General features: G+C 36.7%; 1 protein-coding gene and 1 long non-coding RNA gene across 3 annotated transcripts in view; one reads left to right on the top strand and one right to left on the bottom strand.

The window, feature by feature from the left end:
• Nucleotides 1-19,196, bottom strand: part of LOC120093580 (uncharacterized) — a 201,325-nt gene that overhangs the window by 79,502 nt on the left and 102,627 nt on the right. For both annotated transcript variants that reach the window (XR_010053291.1, XR_005486919.2), the window contains exon 3: nucleotides 14,072-14,126. This is a non-coding gene — a long non-coding RNA (uncharacterized LOC120093580). The remainder of the gene's footprint in view (nucleotides 1-14,071; nucleotides 14,127-19,196) is intronic.
• Nucleotides 1-19,196, top strand: part of Ptprq (protein tyrosine phosphatase, receptor type, Q) — a 182,376-nt gene that overhangs the window by 79,754 nt on the left and 83,426 nt on the right. The window lies entirely within an intron of this gene.

Genomic DNA, 19,196 nt, shown 5'->3' with positions numbered 1-19,196 from the left:
GAGTGTGTGTGTGTGTGCTGGCTTTGCTGCTTCCTAGAATGCCTCTGCAGAACTCTTGTCACCCACATTCGTCCAGCCCGTTCCTCACTTTCATCTTCCCAGTCATGGACTTCAGCTGCATTGGCTCTAGATCTATACAGTTTAGATTCCTATGTTCTGCCAGTGTATGTCTGTCCTACAAAAGACACTTCACTATTTGAAACATAGAGGTGATACTAAAAGGCAAAGTGTGTGTGTGTGTGTGTGTGTGTGTGTGTGTGTTTGTGCATGCATGCGTGCTTGCACATGTGTGCAAATATCTTACACACCAGAAACTTTATTCCAGAACTTATCAGCAGTTAGAATTTGTCTCTCTCTAGTTCTATGTTCTGCCTACCTTCAGCATCTCTTCCTATGTAGTCAATGTGACTAATAAAACTTTCTTTATTTAATACAATAGACTTCATCTAGTCATTTTAGGAATTACTGCTAAGCACCTACTACAGATTGGTTAAGTTCTGATCAAATGTAGGATTTTTAGTAAAGCTTTCAATGACATCCCACACGTTGGTGCTCCAGACTCCTGGACTGTAGCCCAATCTTCTATCCAGACTACAAGTGCTGAGGGATCTGACTCCATACAGCTAAGCACACAGGCATTCCCACCACTTTAAATATGTTGACGTACTGGACTAGAGTATACAGGTATGTCTGAGGACAGACGAACAGCTTTGTACATGTCCAATAGCAGGTGACACAAAATTTCTCAGTGGGAGAAAAGCAGATTATTGCTAGAAGAAATATTTCCATGTTCACATAAATGGTCTTTATGAGGAAACAGCAGGTTACAAAAAATCTCATAAGCAGACTAAACTGGAGCAGAGTTTCAGAGAATGAGCGAATAAGGGAGGGAGGGTGATCATTCTAAAATAAATGAGAAATCCAGACTCTCAAAAACTGGATAGGGCGCTTGTTTTATATTATGTATAGTTGCGTTCTGAATTAAAACCACTCAAGAAAACAAAACAGATATTCAGTTAACAGAGCAGAGATACAGCCAAAACTCACTGTCCATTAGATAGACAGCTATCTTTCTTCAGAGTAAGATCTTTGTCACAATTATATATTCAAGACTTTGAATAGATCTTAATTCTGCTTTGGAAGTCCACCTAGAAGGGTAGTAAATAAAGACACAGTTGGTCATCGACATCTTGGTTGACTTCTTGTGCTCCCATTACAAGACTTTGCTCTTCCGATCCATGTCAGAATGAATAACTATGAAACCTTGCTCCATATTTCCAGAGTCAGAATTTTTAAATTAGCACCCTGTTTGTTCGTTTTAATGCATAGCATTTTTAACAATATACATAATTCTACTCTTTGCTCTTTACTTACACCATGACATTTCGGTTTTGTTTACTAAAACTTTTGGCTGAAGGAATTGGACATTCAGGCATTTCCATGTTTGTGGAAGAAACAAATGATTCGCATTGTTTTGGTAGCTTTTCCTCCACCACTCTATATTATTCCCACATACCCATCAGGCAAACATAGAACTGTTCTATCCCAGTCAAATGTAAAAATTCTTGTAATTAAGAAGAGCCATTCAGATGAAATATTAATTTCTGCTTCCAAAGTATGTTTCATCTTTGAAATCAGATGTTGAATCTAGTATATAATTATATTTATGATTACAGCCCTCGTTAGGTATCTAATTTTTATCAGGATTCACACGAACTGCTTGTTGATGAGATGTTTGTAACTGCTAGGAACTCATTGTTCAGACAGAAGCAGTTTTATAGCTGTTGCGAGCTTTTAATTTATGTTGGGAAATTAGTCACAGTGTACAGTTAGCTCTGAGTCCCAGGCTCTGCTGTTATTCCTGACAAAAGAAGAAATCAAATTTGGCTCACTCTTTTACTGCTTGGTGTTTAACCCTGACATGCATTTTTTCCAGGGATCTCTCTCTCTTTTCCTCCCTTCCTCCCTCTCTCCCTCTCCCCGACTTTTTTATCCTCCCTCCCTCCCTCCCTCCCTCTCTCCCTCTCCCCGACTTTTTTATCCTCCCTCCCATCCTCCCTCCTCCTACCCACTCCCTGTGTGTACATAAAACACATGTATGAGTGTAAGTGAGCATGTCAGGGTGAGAGGACAATCTCAGGTGTCACTCGGCAGGCGAGTCTACTTTGTCTTATGAGGCAGGGCTACTTACTAGCACGGAGCTTCCCCAGTAAGCCAGATTGGCTCTCTACTGTGTCCATCCTCCTGTCTCCACCCCTCAGCACTATGATTACAACAGCACCCTGCTTTGACAAAGCAGGTTTTTATTGAGGTTTTAAAGTAACCTACAAAGTATTCAATATCATTAAGGCGTTTCAAAAAATGTCTTTTAGACTCCTGTATTGTCTTTTACCTTAATCCTTCCTTTCCTACTGTAACCCACCCCCCATCTATCCTCTTTGATGCTCTCCCCATCTGTCTTTCTGTCAAATCTCTCTTCTTACAGTTTTTTGTTGTTAGCAGTGAGAAAACTAGGGAAGTACAAATCTGCCACCTTCCAAGTCCATCCAAGGGTGCCTTTTGAAACTAATTTGTGTTGGTCTCTATACGCATTCCAGTAGACAGGACTTGATGGATATAAGGTGCTATATGAGGGCCTTTAAAAAAGAATAAAAAAGCAAATATATTTATTGTGCTTTAGATTTTTTAAATTATGGAATGTTTGACCTTCAGTGGATTTAGAAAATAAGTTCAGCAATTTTGCTTTGTAAGCAGGTGGAAGAAAGCCAAAGAAATAGGACTCACTGGGCACTGGTCTAGAACAGCCCTCTTGCCTTGTGAGCATCCCTGACTTAGAAATTTAGAACATTACCTGTATTTACTGGAATTGCTCTCCCCCACGATTTCACAAGGTAAAATAGAAGACTGATTCTGTCATGAGAATTATCTCATTAAAAATCTTCCTTAGCAGTTATACAGATGAGGATAAGCACAATTTTGTTCAAATATGGTTTGAAAATGTAGGAAAACAATTTGTGCTTGTTCTATAAAACAGAAAGCACTACAACCCAATATAAGGAGAGGTATAAAAACACTATGGCATTGTGGGATCAGTTCCAAAGGGGCAATACTTGATGGCTTCAAATAGTCTTAGGTATCAAGTTCTAAATCTAGAAGTTCTTTTAAACACAATTTTAAAAAGTGAATTTGGGTTACTATGTATAATTCCCCTCGCCCTCCTTGTTACTCAAAGATCTTTCATTAAGTGAACTCCAGGCAGCCATTCTTGGCTTCGTCCAAGCTCCAGCTAAAGCCAGCTGTTCTTTGGGCCATGTTTTAAGACTTATTTAGGAACTGGGGCATATCTTATTACTTTATTTTCCATTCCTGCTCTATGTAGCTGATACTCTTCTGACCAGCCTTGGCACATCAACCTCCTCCCTCATTTTCTTCTCTGGTTCTTTTTTTTTTACTTCCAGTTTTAAGTAAGCTATGTGTGTGCATAAAATTTGTGTTTTCTTTGTCTTTCTAGTAAATATAGTACTTGAAGCTTCAAGAATCAATCTATTGCTTTTATGAGATTATGGGTTGTACAAATGACATTTAAGAGTGGTATAAATATTACTCAAGTATTCAAAAGATGAATTGAGCAAGGCATGCTTCAAAAGGAATGTGTTAATTTGGAATAAAGTTAAAATCAATGTGATATAAATGATTTGAACATATAAGCCATACAAACATTAGTGATCACAACTTATTAAATTTCAAATACTAATGTTCCTTAGCTTACAGTAATGCAAATTTGAGGAAGAATCTTACTTTTTAATGTATGACAATATATATTGTCAACAATAAGATTCTTTTAGAATTAAAGTTGAATAAAAGCTTTTATTTATTAGTATATTAGTGTATTAGGATTGTAATTTAATTTCACCATGTTTACTACAACATCGGGTAAAGCTTTTATTGAATCTGTAATTACAGACCTTATTATGAAGAGTCACTACCTTGCAGTATTAGAGAGGTACTAAAAAATCTACATGGTGTAATTAAATCTATACCATTTAAGGGATGTGTTAAAACTAGTGGTTAGTTTTGTGGTTTGTTACTAATTATATTAATTCCATTGTACATGTTTTTCTTCCTAATTTTCATTATAACTTCGCTTGATTGTGTCTCTGAAGCAGAGTTGCTATAATCCTGGATGGTCTGGAACTTGATATTTGGAACAGGCTGTGCTCAAACTTATAACCATCCTCCTGCCTCTGCTTTCAGAAGGCTGTGATCACAGGCACGAACCAGCAAGCCTGCCTTCATTTCCAAACTATCTGTATGCAAGTCCATTAGTGATATTTTTTATATAGGGGTTTAATGTTATTAAGGTATAAACTCCAAATTTAATATGAAGTTTACCTTTAGGATGTTATGCTGTTGCCAATTAAATGCACCAGCCATGATCCCTAAGTGCTGTCTTGCATTCAATCGCCCTTTATGTACATCACTTGCAAATTAAACATAAATAACGATGGCCCAAGTTGTCCATGATATACTTATGGTCGTCTCAGGTTTCCTTTGATGTGGACATATTAGATTTATCTTAAAGCTCATGCTATTTTTTTTCCTTTTAAAGTCTATATTTATAAAATATCCAGAGGCATCAACATCTATTATTTTTGGTGGCTGTCAAATGTACAAATTAAACATACTTAGAATTTTTTACTGAACTTTTAAAGAAAACCCCTTTTTCAGTTTTATAGTACTTTATGGTTTATATGCAGTTTACATATAGTTAAATCCACAAAGTTTAGTTGCAAAAGTTCGGTGAGTTTGAAAGTTTCAAATACCCACCCACTTTACTACTTCCAGTCAACATGTAGACTGTCCTTCCATCAGAATTCCTCTTGCACACCTACTCCTCAAGGCAGCCCTATCCTCATGTTCATCTGAACAGACAAACTCGACTTGTTCTTAAGCTGTGTGTGCTTTTTCATGTACACCCTAGTCCTTCCAGTATCAATTAGAGATTCATAATGTTATAATCTCAGTAACGATTTTAGTTGTTAAATTATTTTCTATCATAGAAACATCCCATTATCTATGAGTCATTGTTTGTGGACATCCAAGTTGTTCTGAACTTAGTGTCATGAATAAATTTTTGTACTTTCATGGAGTTTTTATATTTATCAGAAATCAGTGTTTGCAATCTACTGTAGGCTCCTAATAGTCTTTAAAAAAAAAACCAGGGTTTTACTACATAGCTCTTACTATATATACTAAACTATATCAATATGGCTGACTTGGAATTCACTATGTAGACTAAGCTAGCCTTGACCTCACCGTGATCCACTTTCCTCTGCTTCAGAGTTCTAGGATTAAAGATATGCCTGGCCTCCAATACAGCAATCTTAGTAATGGGACAGACTATCATTGACCTTTGATCTCCATTGTGTTTGGTACAATACTTTTAACTGTCTGTATTTGTCAGTTTTCTGTTACTATGATACACAAGATCCAAGACAATTTACAGAAGAAAGAATTTATTTGAGCTTATGCTTACAGAGAGATGAGTCACTCATGGTGGAAGGCATGGCTGACAGCTGGAAGCTGAGCGCACACATCTGCCTATGTGAGCATGAAGCAGAGAGATTGAACCTGAAGTGGAGCAAGGCTTTAATCTCTCAAATCCTACTTTCAGTGACAACATAATCCCAGTAGGATCTCACCTCTTCAACCTCCCAAAACACCACTCATTGCCACATGGTGCCAAGTGTTTAACTACTTGAACCCATGGAGGGTACTTATTTAAACCACCCCACTAATGACTATAAGTATATATAAAAATGATAAAATTATTTACAGCCCTTCTAAAAATAATGGTTATCATTTAGCATAATACAGTTTAACACGTTAAAATAACCAGTGTTTTACTTATTTACATTTTTCAGTGTGTCAGGGAAAGCAGCTCAGTTTGTTGTCAACTGTCTATCCGTGATGCCTCAGCCTCAGCCTCCCCAGTCCTGAGACTGTCGTAGCATACCAAATCTGATATAAATTTCTGTTTTATTTCTTTGCAAAAACTTATCAAGAGTGGCTTTTTACTTCATTTTCTAGATATGTAAATAGAATATTTTCTGTGTTCTGGGCAACTGTTACATTGTTTTCTAAGTTCGGATTACCTTACAATATTTTAATCTTTGAACGTTGCTTGAAATGCCTCTTTTAACTGTAAGGCTATACATCGCCATCTTATATTTTCTTCAGTACAACCACTGCCCTCACATACGTCCAGCTTGCATCGAGTGGTTGTCCTGGTAGCCAATCTAAAGTTCTTGTGGAGCAGCTTTGTAAACATTCCTTAGTCAACCTCCTTCAAAACCTCCATGTGTAAGGGATCGTCATTTACATCTAGTATCATCCCTACACTGCTTTGCCACCATGCTGGTTGACCTCTTATGCCACATGAACTTGCTGTGACGAGACAAGGAAGTTTCCTAACTATGTAATTCTTTGCCTTTGTCTGAAATGAAAAAAAAAGAAGAATAAATGAAGTAAATGAATATGATTGGTTACTGAATTTATCATTGATCTATCATTTAAGTAATGATTTCATGATGAGAGTACCAACAGGGGAATTTTTACTTTATATAACTATTCATAATTACCATATCTTTGCAAGAAGTTTGACCTGGAGAAAAGGTCACTCAACTGTAGCAACAGAAGTTCAATCATACTAGAATAGATAACGTGAATGCTACCATATCTCACTTGTACAGGCTCCCATTCAAGTCTTTAATAAATGTTATTTAACTTTGAGTGTTTATCTTAGACATTCAGTTCTAGGAGTTCCTGTATATGTTGGATATAAGTTTCCTTGCTAGTCCAACTATTTGTCAACCAGGCAAATACCTTAATTAAACAACTTTAAGAGTAAGAATTTATTTTGCCTTGTGTTTTCAGGGGTTTCAGTTCACCAGTTTGTTGACACATTGCTTTTGGACAGGGTGATGAAGAAGATCAAAGAAGGGACTATGCCACTTACCTCATGGATACCAGAAAGCCAAGACAGAAAGCTAAAGGTTGAGTCCCACCTCAAGAGCATATATGTAATGGCTTATTGTCACCTTCCAATAGCACTACAGGTTGGAGACCATGTCCTTTGGTCTTATCGACCTTTTGGAGAACATTTAAGGTCCTAGCCAGGATGTATATTCAGCAAAAGTTACTTCTCACTTGATAGGCTGACTTTCTTTGTTAAAGATATGTTGGGGTGGTTATAATATAATTATATCAGTTTTACCTCCCTTTGAATACCTCCAAATGTACCACCCTCTTTGCTTTCTTTTCTCCCTTTCCCCCTTTCTTTCCCTTTAGTGGCAAGAGTTGTGTTGTAGTTGTATTTGTTAGGACTGGGCTCTGAAACTCTGCATTTTGATCACTTGTGGTTTTTCCTGTGGCTTCTGTTAAAATGGGCAGCTTCCCTGATGAGGTGTGAGAGCTACACTTTCTGTGGGTATAAGAATAAATACTTAGAATGTTAGGTATCGATTGTGCTGGTTTAGTCAAGTGGTTGTTTGAGGTTCTCTTCCAAGATCCATCACAATTCTAGGGAGTTGATAGGGTTCCAGTCCCAGGATACCTGGCTTCTGATTTCTCTCTTGTTAAGCGGGTCTTAAGTCCAATTGGAGGGCTGTAGGTTGCAGTCAAAGCATTCATACCACTATTGAACCTTTAGGGTTATTGTGCTAAGCTGGTGGTTGTTGTGGTTAATATGCATCATAGTTGGGTAGGACTAGTCATGTTTTCCACATCAATTTTTTAAGATAGTTTTTCCAAGAAATTCAATTCATTCTGAGATGTCATATTAATTTACTTAGTGATTGTTGGCATACATAATGCTAGCCCTGCTTCCACCTGTGATGTTAGCTGTTTGTTTTCTCTTCATATATGCTAATATTTAAATGCTTATGTATTTTCTTCAAATAACCATACTATGAATTAATGTTTATTAGTCTTTTTTCACTTTATTTGTGTTCTCTTTGATTTTCTTCATTATCGATTTAATGGAGTTAACTTACTTTAGCTGCCTGCTTAGGATAAAATATAGAATATGACTTTCGCCATTAGTATTTTTTAAGTAACAATATTTATAGAGATATATTTTTTTCTCTAATGATAACATAGTTTTGTATGACATGTTTAGCAATAGTCTTATCTTTAAGTTCTGGGTAGCAGCCATGGACAATGATATTGACTGTCTATATTGATAAAGAAGTGTCTTAGTTTTCCTTGACCAAAACTATAATGGACGATTCCTATATCTGCCCAGTGAAGATTTTCAGATAGTCTAGGGCTCTTTGGGTAATCATTATTACCCCAAGTGGCATAACTTCACTTGAACTTACGTTTTCAATAAGGATAACTTAGTAACCATCGTTTGTAAACTGTCCAATGGAGCCTGGTGAACTCAGCTTGATACATGACTGAAGGCAATGGCTGTCTCTCTTACAGAACCCATCAGTTGTCAATAGTGCAGCAGGGTAAAGTTTGACTTATGAGCTCCTCCCTGATGGCTGTCTATTAACAGGATCAGTCTTCTGGCCCAGTTCAGCCAACTGCAACTGTAATAAAATCACATTAAGAATGGCTACATAATGCCCTGAAGCTAGCATTTTTATTATATCTTTTCCCTATCTTTGGGCTATTTCAGTTTCTGTTTTCTCTTCTTTGGTGTTTCCTGAGCCTAAGAAAGTTTAGTATAAATGTTCCATGTAGGGCTGAGCACTAAACTTTCATTTATTGTATTTGTTTTCAACAGCTATGAGTCTCTGTGTAGAATAATAAGTGACATTTCTCCGATTAATGCTGCAAGTGGCATTTGTCTATGAATATAAACATAAATTTTCACAAGGTACTTTTTTTGCTATATCAATTTTGCTAAACCAGAAATTAGGAACACATGGAGATTCTGACTGGACTTACAGTGTCAGGCAAATGTCGGCTTATGTGGAGTATTTAGATTTAGAAAATCATAAAAATACCCTTTGTTGCTATGTAATCATCATATCCTTACAGTGAGTAGGTCATGGGCTCCACAGCTTGGGTCGTTAATGCTTCTCTGTCAGTATTCAAATCACCTCTGGCAATACCAGTGTTAGCCAGGATGAAGCATACTTGCAGTTCAATTCTAGCACGGCTTTTCTCTGTCTGGCATCTAAAGTTTGCAGTACCTTCAGGAACAGGGTCTTAACATATAGTTCTGGTGGGCAAGCAAGAACAATGGGCATATTCTGTATTGTTCGAAGCCCTTTGTAGGTTTTCTGACAAACAACAACTCATGGGGGGGGGTATTGCCTACTTGGTACTAGGAGTTTTTCCTCTTTTATGTGAACATGCATGTAGTTGTGTGAACTTATCTGTTTCACATGAACTTAGAATGCTGCAGAGCAAAAGAGGGCATCTGATCCCCTGAACTGGAGGTATAAGCAGTTGTGAGCCACGATCTGAGTGCCGGGAATTGAACCTGGGTCTTTCGGAAGAGCAAACAGTTCTCTTAACCACTATTCTATCTCTCCATCCCAGTACTAGGATTTTTATTTCACAACCTTATGGCTTCTGCAAGAAGATTTATCTATGCATGCGTGGGGTTTCCATTCAAACTTGTTTTAAATTATATTTTAATAGACTTAAACAAAAGTGCCTACTTTTACATACCCCTTAGTTGAGATAATTCAAACATTGCATCCATAGAGGAATAAGCTTGATAAAAAGATGATCAGGTCAGAGCTTTCTAAAGTTATCCAGCATAGAGACTAGAATATATTCATATTAGTTTGGGATCTTTCCAAAATTATTTTTGCCAATATATGTATCTGACTTATACTTATAATTCTAATAATAATTTTAATTACACAAAGTGTTTTGTGTAGAGTATCACAGTGAACACTGGTGATCAGTACATGGAATATATGCTTACATTTTAATAATCTTTGTGTATTTGTATATATTATTAGACATACTGTTCATAAATGTTTCGGTAACTAGAGAGTCTATTGTTCCTCCCCTCCCCCTCTCCATCTTATTTATCACAGGTCCTGAAGATTTCAAATTCTTTTTTTTTTTTGGAAGGATTTCAAATTCTTAATTACCTATTATGAATACTTTCTTACAGTTTATATCTAGGCAGGGCAATTTTGTGTGTACATCTTTCAATCAGTGTTTCTTTTTGTAGAAATGTAGTTCTCAAAAGGCAGAAAAAATTTACATAATCATTCAGTTAGGACTACTACTATGCCACACATCTTTTTGAACTTCATTCATTCAATCAATACATAGATTAATTTTGTTCAATTATCCCTTAGTTATACTAATATTCATTATGTATCATTGTTGGTCAGGGATTATGGTCTAACCTGAGGTCCTCCTGGCAATTTTTTTATTTAACTGGCCATTGAAATTGACATATGAAAGTACCCAAGTCTTCACTGCCTGCTGTTCTGATGCTATAAGTACTCATCATTCATTCACGATTATAATTCAATCACTTATACAAGTAAAGGTATTTCCCAGTTTGGTTTTACATGGCCTCTTTCACACCAAAGCTTTTCCTTCCAAAAAATCCTCTAGTTCTGCTGAAAAGACATGAAGCTAATATTTTATTTATATATACGCCTTCAACCAAACAAATCCCTACAAATCACTACCCCTTTCTATATTGGTCATTATTGTCAATGATTAAACTTGATATTTAAGTGCTATAGATTCGAATGATCTTAAGAGATGATTCTTTGACTAAGACAATTTGTATCAAAATTACCACTTTAATAGATACTCTCATGCTATGACTTATTGTAGAACTATAAAAGCTAATGACTCTATAAACCATGCTATTTTACATCCATGCTGATTATTTTTGATGACATTTTATTGTACCATTCTCCAAAAACTGACTTTCTTCTGAGAAGTTTTATTAATATATTTTAATGTAACCATGTGCTCCACAATACTTGGCCTAAAGACTAGAGATATTGTAGCCAGATTCCATGGGATCCCGGACCACTATTTGCCCATTTATCAGTGCAGGTACTAAAACAGATACTGCAAACTTTCTCATTGTAGATACTTTATCAGTCTCTTTCCCACTGTTTTAATAATTTGTTGATAATGGCTTAATTCAGCTTACTGTCGTGCGGCTTTCTTCTCACTGTGTAGTATTATCTAGGCCATGCTTGTACAGCATATTTTGTTAAATGTGTGCCGATTATCCCAATATCTCAAAATTAGGCAGACAACCATAGTGATGAGAATTTGTATTACAGTATGACAAATAGTGAAAGCAATCCATTTACTAAGTGGAAAAATTTGCATCCACCTACACTGAGAATCATAATAAGAGCCAAATTAAACATGCTATTTACTGTATAAAGCTCTTGTTAAAGACATTGTTCACTAAACAGTACCTTCTTTATATGATTCTGGAGAAGATATATGTATATATGTAAATGAATTATAGTTCTTTGCCAGAGATGATTGCATTTTTGCTCACTTATTTTATCTTTATGGTTATAAAATTTATGATCTTGATTTTATTTTTGAATTATTTTTATATTAGAGTCAATTTCATGGTTTATTTCCGCAATATCCATATTATCGACTAGCCTAATACAGGGTTCATTTAATTAATTGTGTTTCCTTTTTTTTCTCTACCAAATATCTCACCACATTAGTTTGTATTTCCTATTGGTGCTATTTATAATTATTCTTTATCATTATGATCTGAATTCTATTTCACATGTACAATGTGTAACCAGTTTCTATAGAATTTGCATTTCATGAGCTGAAGAGCCTAAACAATTAAGAGCACTTGCTAATTTTGTAGAAGACCCAGGTTCAATTTCCTGCATCCACATAGCAACTCACAGCTATTTATAACTCCATTTCTAAGATATTGAATGTGTTCTTCTGGTCTCTGCAGGTATTTCATACATACAATACACACACACACACACACACACACACACACACACACATTCAGGCAAATATCATGAATAGAATGCATACAAAATGTAAATAATGCATATTTAAAAATTACTTTTCATTAATACCAGCTATATTACATATTTTGTACGTTGTTCAATTCTATTCTTTACCAATGAATTTCTGTTGATTTTTATCTGTTACCTATGGTCATAATTTAAACTCTTCTTCCAATCTTTCACTGCCTTTCAATAATAACATCATACCTTATAGTATTGTTTTTAATATGACTTTATGATGACTATTTTTCTTCTATCTAGGATGATTACCATCTTGTGGAAAACATTTCATTGCCATTTATATATGGCTATCCATATTCAAGATGCTGGAATATCTTCTATTGATCTTTGCATGCTTCAATAGATCCTTTAGCATAGTTTCTATAAAATGAGTCATTGTATATAAGAAATATATAATATATATTGAGTATGAAAAAAGAACCTATGCATTTAAAAACTACAAAATTCAAGATAAATATGTAATGAATGATACTGATTAAATTCAAGTCAGTAAAAATTTATACTTTGTATACTGAAGTTTGATATGTCAAATTTTAATATTAATATTGAACCACATGCTATTTTTAGCACACTGATATTTGTGTAATGCATTGTTTAAAATAGATCACATAAAAGTTTTAGAGACTAAACATTTCTTAACCAACTATGAAAATTAAGTTAATTTTTAATTTTCATATATCATATATTTTATTTATTTTATTAAATAAAAATCATCAGATAGTGTAGAATCTATGTATTAATATTTATTAAGATGCATAAAGCTCTAAAATACATAGTTAAAAATAAATAAGTTTTAAAATGATTTTGCACATTAGTATACCTAACCAGATGATGAGAAATTTAAAAAAAAAACTATTATCAGAATCCTGTAAAGGAGGCTGGTTTTGAAAATGTGACACTCATAAATTAATATAATAATTAAATTTTACATGGACTTTCATTTTCTCAGTAGAAAATGTAATTTAGTCCTTGAAGGCCAGGGGATATTAAAATCTGTATCAAGTTTTACATAGTTATATAGGTTCTTCAACTGTGGTGAACATGTTTATACTGATACAAATAATTTATAAATAAAACTAATTTCCTAAATACCTTTGCGATTGTGATCGCTTCATCACAGTTCAGTCATGTTTAAAAAATTTAAGCAAGCTGTGTGATTATGCCAGGAAACAGGCCATGATGTGTTCAAATTAGTACCATCTGTGGAATAGAAAGAGTTTGAGGTTTGCCGTCATTCTTAAAGAATGGAAATCTGATTTTCCATGCTAAAGTGAGTGTAATCCTCTTTGTATCTGTAATTCAATAGGGCGGTTGCCTTGAAATGGTCCAGCGCCATACACAGTTCATCAAAAGTGAAGATACTGGGTATAAGCGAGGGTTACTGCTCGCCACAAATGAGTATTTGTGAAGCTGCCCTCGGATGCATTATCTGTGCAAAGCAGCATCTATTTGGAGTCTGATCATTTCTAGCTCCTCGTTTCTAGCTCTACATTTAATATAAAAAGAAATGTGTGCTATATTTGAGGCCATGTCAAAATAAACAGACCATTTCAATAAGTTATAATTTATTCTAATACATGCTGGGGTCCCATATTGTCCAAGGTTGAGTCTGTGTGGCTATCTGATGGTTTGCATCAGAATAGACTACAGCATATGAGCCTGTGTTCCCCCTACCCCAAATAAGAAAACCCCATATCTGGGCTTTGTTTCTTTGTCAGACAAAAGTATGACTTCATTTAAAATTCCCTTCTCTGGGAATATTAGATTCCGTGAACCAGTAATTTACTGAAATATTTATCCTGCATCGAATTTTCTTACTGAAGATTCACTTCATTATATCTGAATGTTGAAGGAAAATGTTACTCTTATGGATACAGATAGGAATTGCCCCTCCTGACAAAGATGAGAAAGGACGAAGTTCCTCTGCCTTTTCTAGTTCATTGACTAGTGTATGCTCTTCAGTGTAATTTTCACATACATTTCAGAGTCTTCTTCAAAGTTTACATATTTAGTCTCTTGCCCTTGAAGGCCTAAGTTACCTGGACCTTGGCTTCCCATCCTTGGTTGGCTTCACCTCCAGTGGTTTAACAAACCCTGTGAGGAAAAGATAAAACATGGGAGGAGTGGCTGTAGTAGACTTTAAAAGAAAAGGGCCTTGGCCATAGTACTTGGCTCCCAAGCAAAATGGGCAATGAATTTGACAAGGAGCAATATGAATTTTAATAACATTTTTAAAAAATTTTTTTGTTCCCCTCCCCATCCTCCCCCCCATTACCACCCTCTCCCCAACAATCATGTTCACTGGGGGTTCAGTCTTGGCAGGACCAAGGGCTTCCCCATCCACTGGTGCTCTTACTAGGCTATTCATTGCTACCTATGAGGTTGGAGCCCAGGGTCAGTCCATGTATAGTCTTTAGGTAGTGGCTTAGTCCCTGGAAGCTCTGGTTGCTTGGCATTGTTGTTCATATGGGGTCTCGAGCCCCTTCAAGCTCTTCCAGTCCTTTCTCTGATTCCTTCAACGGGGGTCCCGTTCTCAGTTCAGTGGTTTAATGATGGCATTCGCCTATGTATTTGCTGTATTCTGGCTGTGTTTAAAAATGAATCATCTCTCCACTGTACTTAGGCAAATATCTGACACCTTCAATCTGTCTAGAAAGCTTCACACATTTCTGCCCAGGTGTCCATTTGTCTCTCTTCCCATCCTTCTTGGGCACCCAATGTTTTCAATATGTCCAGCTCTGTTTTCCCTTTGGGTCTTACTATAACCTGATGTTATTCATACAGCATGCTACTTCTGTTGTCTGATTTCTTACTAACTTATCTCTCAGCAATAGAGCTCATTCAAGCCATTTAAATAAAACCTTATCATATACTATGTGTTCAGTTAATTGTGTATTAAAAATGTTTATTAAATGACTAGCTTAGGTCATGGTAGACACAAGCCAATATTTACTATGATATTTTATGTGTATGGTAGCTTGTCATTTTATAATTATTATTTCATATTTTATTGACATAGGTAAACATTTTTTCTAAATTTTTTACCTTTCAGATTATAATTCCATGATTTCTCCCTTCCCTTACCACCTCCAAACCCTTCCATATACTCTTCCTTGCTCTTTGTTAAATTCATGGCCTCTTTTTTTCATTAATTGTGATTAGATGCATACATATATGCATATACAATCATATACATGTGTTGCTAAATATAACCTTCTCAATCTGTGTAATGTTCCTGACATGTGTGATTTCAGAGTGGACATAGTATGGGACAGCCAATCAGTGTACTCTGGAGATGACTATTTTTTCCATACCCCACATTCCTCAGTTGCTGGTAGATCTTGGTGTAGGGCTGAGACCTCATGGGCTTTTCTACTTTCTGGATATTTTATACAGAATATGAGAGTTAAACTGTGAGGGAAACAGACTAAACTTTAGAGTACATTTTTCAGTGGAGACTTGAAGGTTATGGGAAAGTGAGTGTCAGTTCTGAATAATAAAAGCTGTAAACCAGTAGAGTTCTTTCTAGACTCAGTATAAAGCCCTGCTTTTGGTTTTGTTCTCTTTCTTCTGCTATTTCTCTATCAGGAGTTGAACAAATAGTGAATGATCATTTTGTAAAAGAAAATGGTGCTGGATTTTCCACTGCTCTATAATAAATTATCACAATCATGGTGGCTTAAATCAATGCAGACTATTAATTTAAAATGCTGTGATCAGAAATCCAGGCATTTTGTGTCAGATTCTCCACTTAGTTTTTGGAGTTCAATTCAAAATGCCAAAAACTACATTTTCAAATGGAATTCAGAGTCCTCTTCAAAGTTTCTCTAATTGTGGTAGAATTCAGTTGCTTGAAGTCCCCAGTTAACTATTTCTTGGTTGGTCGGCTCTCAGATCTGAGTCATGTGATTTATCTTGAGGCTCCCTTTTATAGGGAGGTAGGGATAGAGGTCTTTTTTTAGTGTTCTACTTAAACACTGAATTTATCTCTTCAATTCTGTTCTTTACTACTCTAAAACAACCAAAGAAATTGTCCTACTTTTCAAGAACTCATGGTCAGGTCCACTGGATATTCTTTTATTTTAAAATATATGGATGTGGACTCTTAATTAAACAGCAATTTTACTCCCCTTCTATCCCTGGGAATCACTGTTTGGAAAACAAGAAGCCATATGTATAAGCAATATTACAGCCACCTTTATATATAACAAGACTAGTTGATTAAAATCATTGATTTCTAAGTTTCCTTCAAATTCTAAAAATTGATGATTTTGCCATTCATTTCTCACCCTACAGATTTAACCGACAATGCAGAGATAAAAATCAGAGCTCCTGTAGATGCCAACCTGGCTGGGTGTATTAAGTTGCAGTAGAATTAGGTGTACCCTCTTCTGTTGAGGCTAGACAAGGGAGTCCAGTTAGGGGAATAGGATTCAAGGGTAGGCAACAGGGTCATAGACAGCCCCTGCTCTCGTTGTTAGGGGACCCACATGAAGACCAAACTGCACATTTGTTGCATATGTTTAGTGGGCCTAAATCTGTCCCATGCATTCTCTCTGGTTGGTGGTACAGTCTCTGTGAGGTCCCATGGGTACAGATTAGTTGATTCTACAGGTTTTCTTGTGGTGTCCTTGATACTTCTGATTCCTTCAATCCCTCCTCCCCTTCTTCCACAAGATTCTCCAAACTCTGCCTAATATTTGCCCGTGAGTCTTTTCATCTGCTTCCATCAGCTGCTGCGTGAAGCCTCTCAGATGACAGTTATATTGGGCTCCTGTCTGCAAGTATGACAAAAATACCATTAATAGTGTTACGAGTGGGATCTCTCTCAAGGCTTGGGTCTCAAGGGCCAGTCATTGGTTGGCCATTCCCTCAATTTCTGCTTCCTCTTTATCCCTGCACATCCTGGAGACAGAACAAATTTGTATCAGTGGTTTTGCGGGTGGGTTGTTGTCTCCATCCCTCCATTGGACGTCTTTTCTGGTTACAACAGGAGGTGCCTATTTCAGGCTCCATAACTCCTATTGTAAGGAGTCTTGGCTAGGATGAACCTCATAGATTCCTGGGGGTTTCCACTGCCCTAGGTTTCTAGCATCCCAGAGATGCTTCCCAGACCACACAAAGATTCCAGTTCTCTCTCCTAATTCTCTCTCCTTCAGTCCTCCCCACGCTAGATCAATTCTGTTCCCCTCCTAGCCCATCCTTCTTACACTCAGTTCTCTCCCTCCATCCTCTCCCAAGGAGGCCTCCTTTTCTTTAAGGAGAAAGGGAAAGGGATGGGGGATGAGAGGAAAGAGGGCAGGACTGGGAGGAGAGGAGGGAGGGGAAGTCAAGTAAATAAATTATTAATGAAAAAAATCAATGCTCACCCCTGCTATGACCTTCTAACTTCTTTCCTTGACAAATCAAGTGTTGTGTGAATTTTTGTTTTCTGGGAGATAATTGCAAGGCTACCCCTGTTAAAATGTCCCTTCTGAGTATCACACTGTGACACTTTGGTAACTTTTCATTGCAACAAGGCTATTTGAAAACCCCTCAGGAAAAGTCCCTAAGCCCTTGTGCAATTCTTCAGTTTTGCTCTTGTTAAAATTAGATCAAACTTGACTTAACAATGGTGATATCGCCATTGTTACAATCTGAGAAATTCTGTCCCACATGCAGGCTCTTCTCTGGAAACTTATCCTGAGCCCTCAAGACATTTACACTTTATGTTAGAAGCTTTAAAAATATGCTCAGATGACCTCAGTTTAAAATTAGTCACTGAAAGATTTGAATAATCCATGGAATTGCTAACTTTTCAGCCAATTCTAAAACTGCTTCACCCAAAATATATTTCTTCAGAATATTTTCTCTGATTGCCGGCTTTTCATAATATGTAAAGATTAAACATACTCTATTTTTAAAGCAATATCCTTATGCAATAAGATTTGGTGTTAAGTATTAATATTTAAAATCAATGGAAGCATATTCTGTAACTTTAAATAATGTAGTAATCCTTTTCTAGTAATGTATATCCTCTATTATCTACATTTTAATACAAATACGTAGATTGTACCTCATCTGAAGATGTTTTAATAAAAATTTAAGAACTAAATCAAAATTTTTCATTAGCTCTCAGTGACATATATACTATGAGTAATTTGAAAATTTAAGACATCAAGCATCCATGCTGTTAACAGAACTCCACACTTACATATCCATGTATCATTTCTCTTTTGGTTGAGTATTGGAGAGAAATTTCATAGTTACCCTACTAAAAACAAAAGCTTGTTCTTGGGTCCCCAGGCTCAGTCTAATGGTTGGCTCTGAATATCTGCAATGGACTGAGCCTGGGGACCCCAATAGAAGAGTTAGGGGGAAGGGCTGAAGGAGCTGAAGGGGATTGCAACCCCATAGGAAGAACAACATCAACTAACCAGATCACTCAGGGACCAACCAAAGAGTACACATGGGCTAGTCCCTGGCTCCTGCTACATATGTAGCAGAGGATGGCCTCATCTGGTATCAATGGGAGGGTTGGCACTCGGTCCTGTGGAGGCTTGATGCCCCAGAGAAGGGGAATGCTGGAGGGATGAGGCAGGACTGGATGGGTGGGTGGGGGAAACACCCTCTTAAAGCAGCAAAGGGGATGGGGATGGGGTGGGGAGTTCATGGAGTGGAAACAGGAAGGGGGATAACATTTGAAATATAAACAAATAAAATGATTTAACAACAACAACAGCTCTTTCTTCCTTTCAAACTTTCCTCCTTGCCCAGAGCTCCCATCTTTTGATTTATTCTCATCTTTCAACTCTCTCAGTCCCAGGGCCTAGGAGCATTCATTTCTCCTTCTTTTTCTTACAACTTCCAAGTCACATGTGAGGTAATCCTGTCATCTCCCCTTCAAGACGTCTTCTGGATCTGACAACTTCTTTTCCCTTCAGCTATCATCTGAGTCCTGGCCACAGGGGCCCTTTGCATTGATGTTACAAAGCCTGATCACTACTTCCCCTTTCCCACCTTGTCTTCCCTTAGTCTGTGTCATGGTTATGTGGATACCTGTGGAAGCCTGACTTTTCTCTGCTCATGGGAAAGCCATAACATTACTCTGCAGTCACGCACACAATTTGGCCTGCAGCTCTCAGAGTTTCCCTCCTGCTGACCACCCCTTGGCTGGCCACCCTT

The sequence above is a fragment of the Rattus norvegicus genome, chromosome 7 (genome assembly GCF_036323735.1).
Source record: "Rattus norvegicus strain BN/NHsdMcwi chromosome 7, GRCr8, whole genome shotgun sequence".
NCBI lineage: Eukaryota > Metazoa > Chordata > Mammalia > Rodentia > Muridae > Rattus > Rattus norvegicus.
The sequence above is the reverse complement of the archived record's forward strand: the minus strand, read 5'-3'. Positions and strand labels throughout refer to the sequence as shown.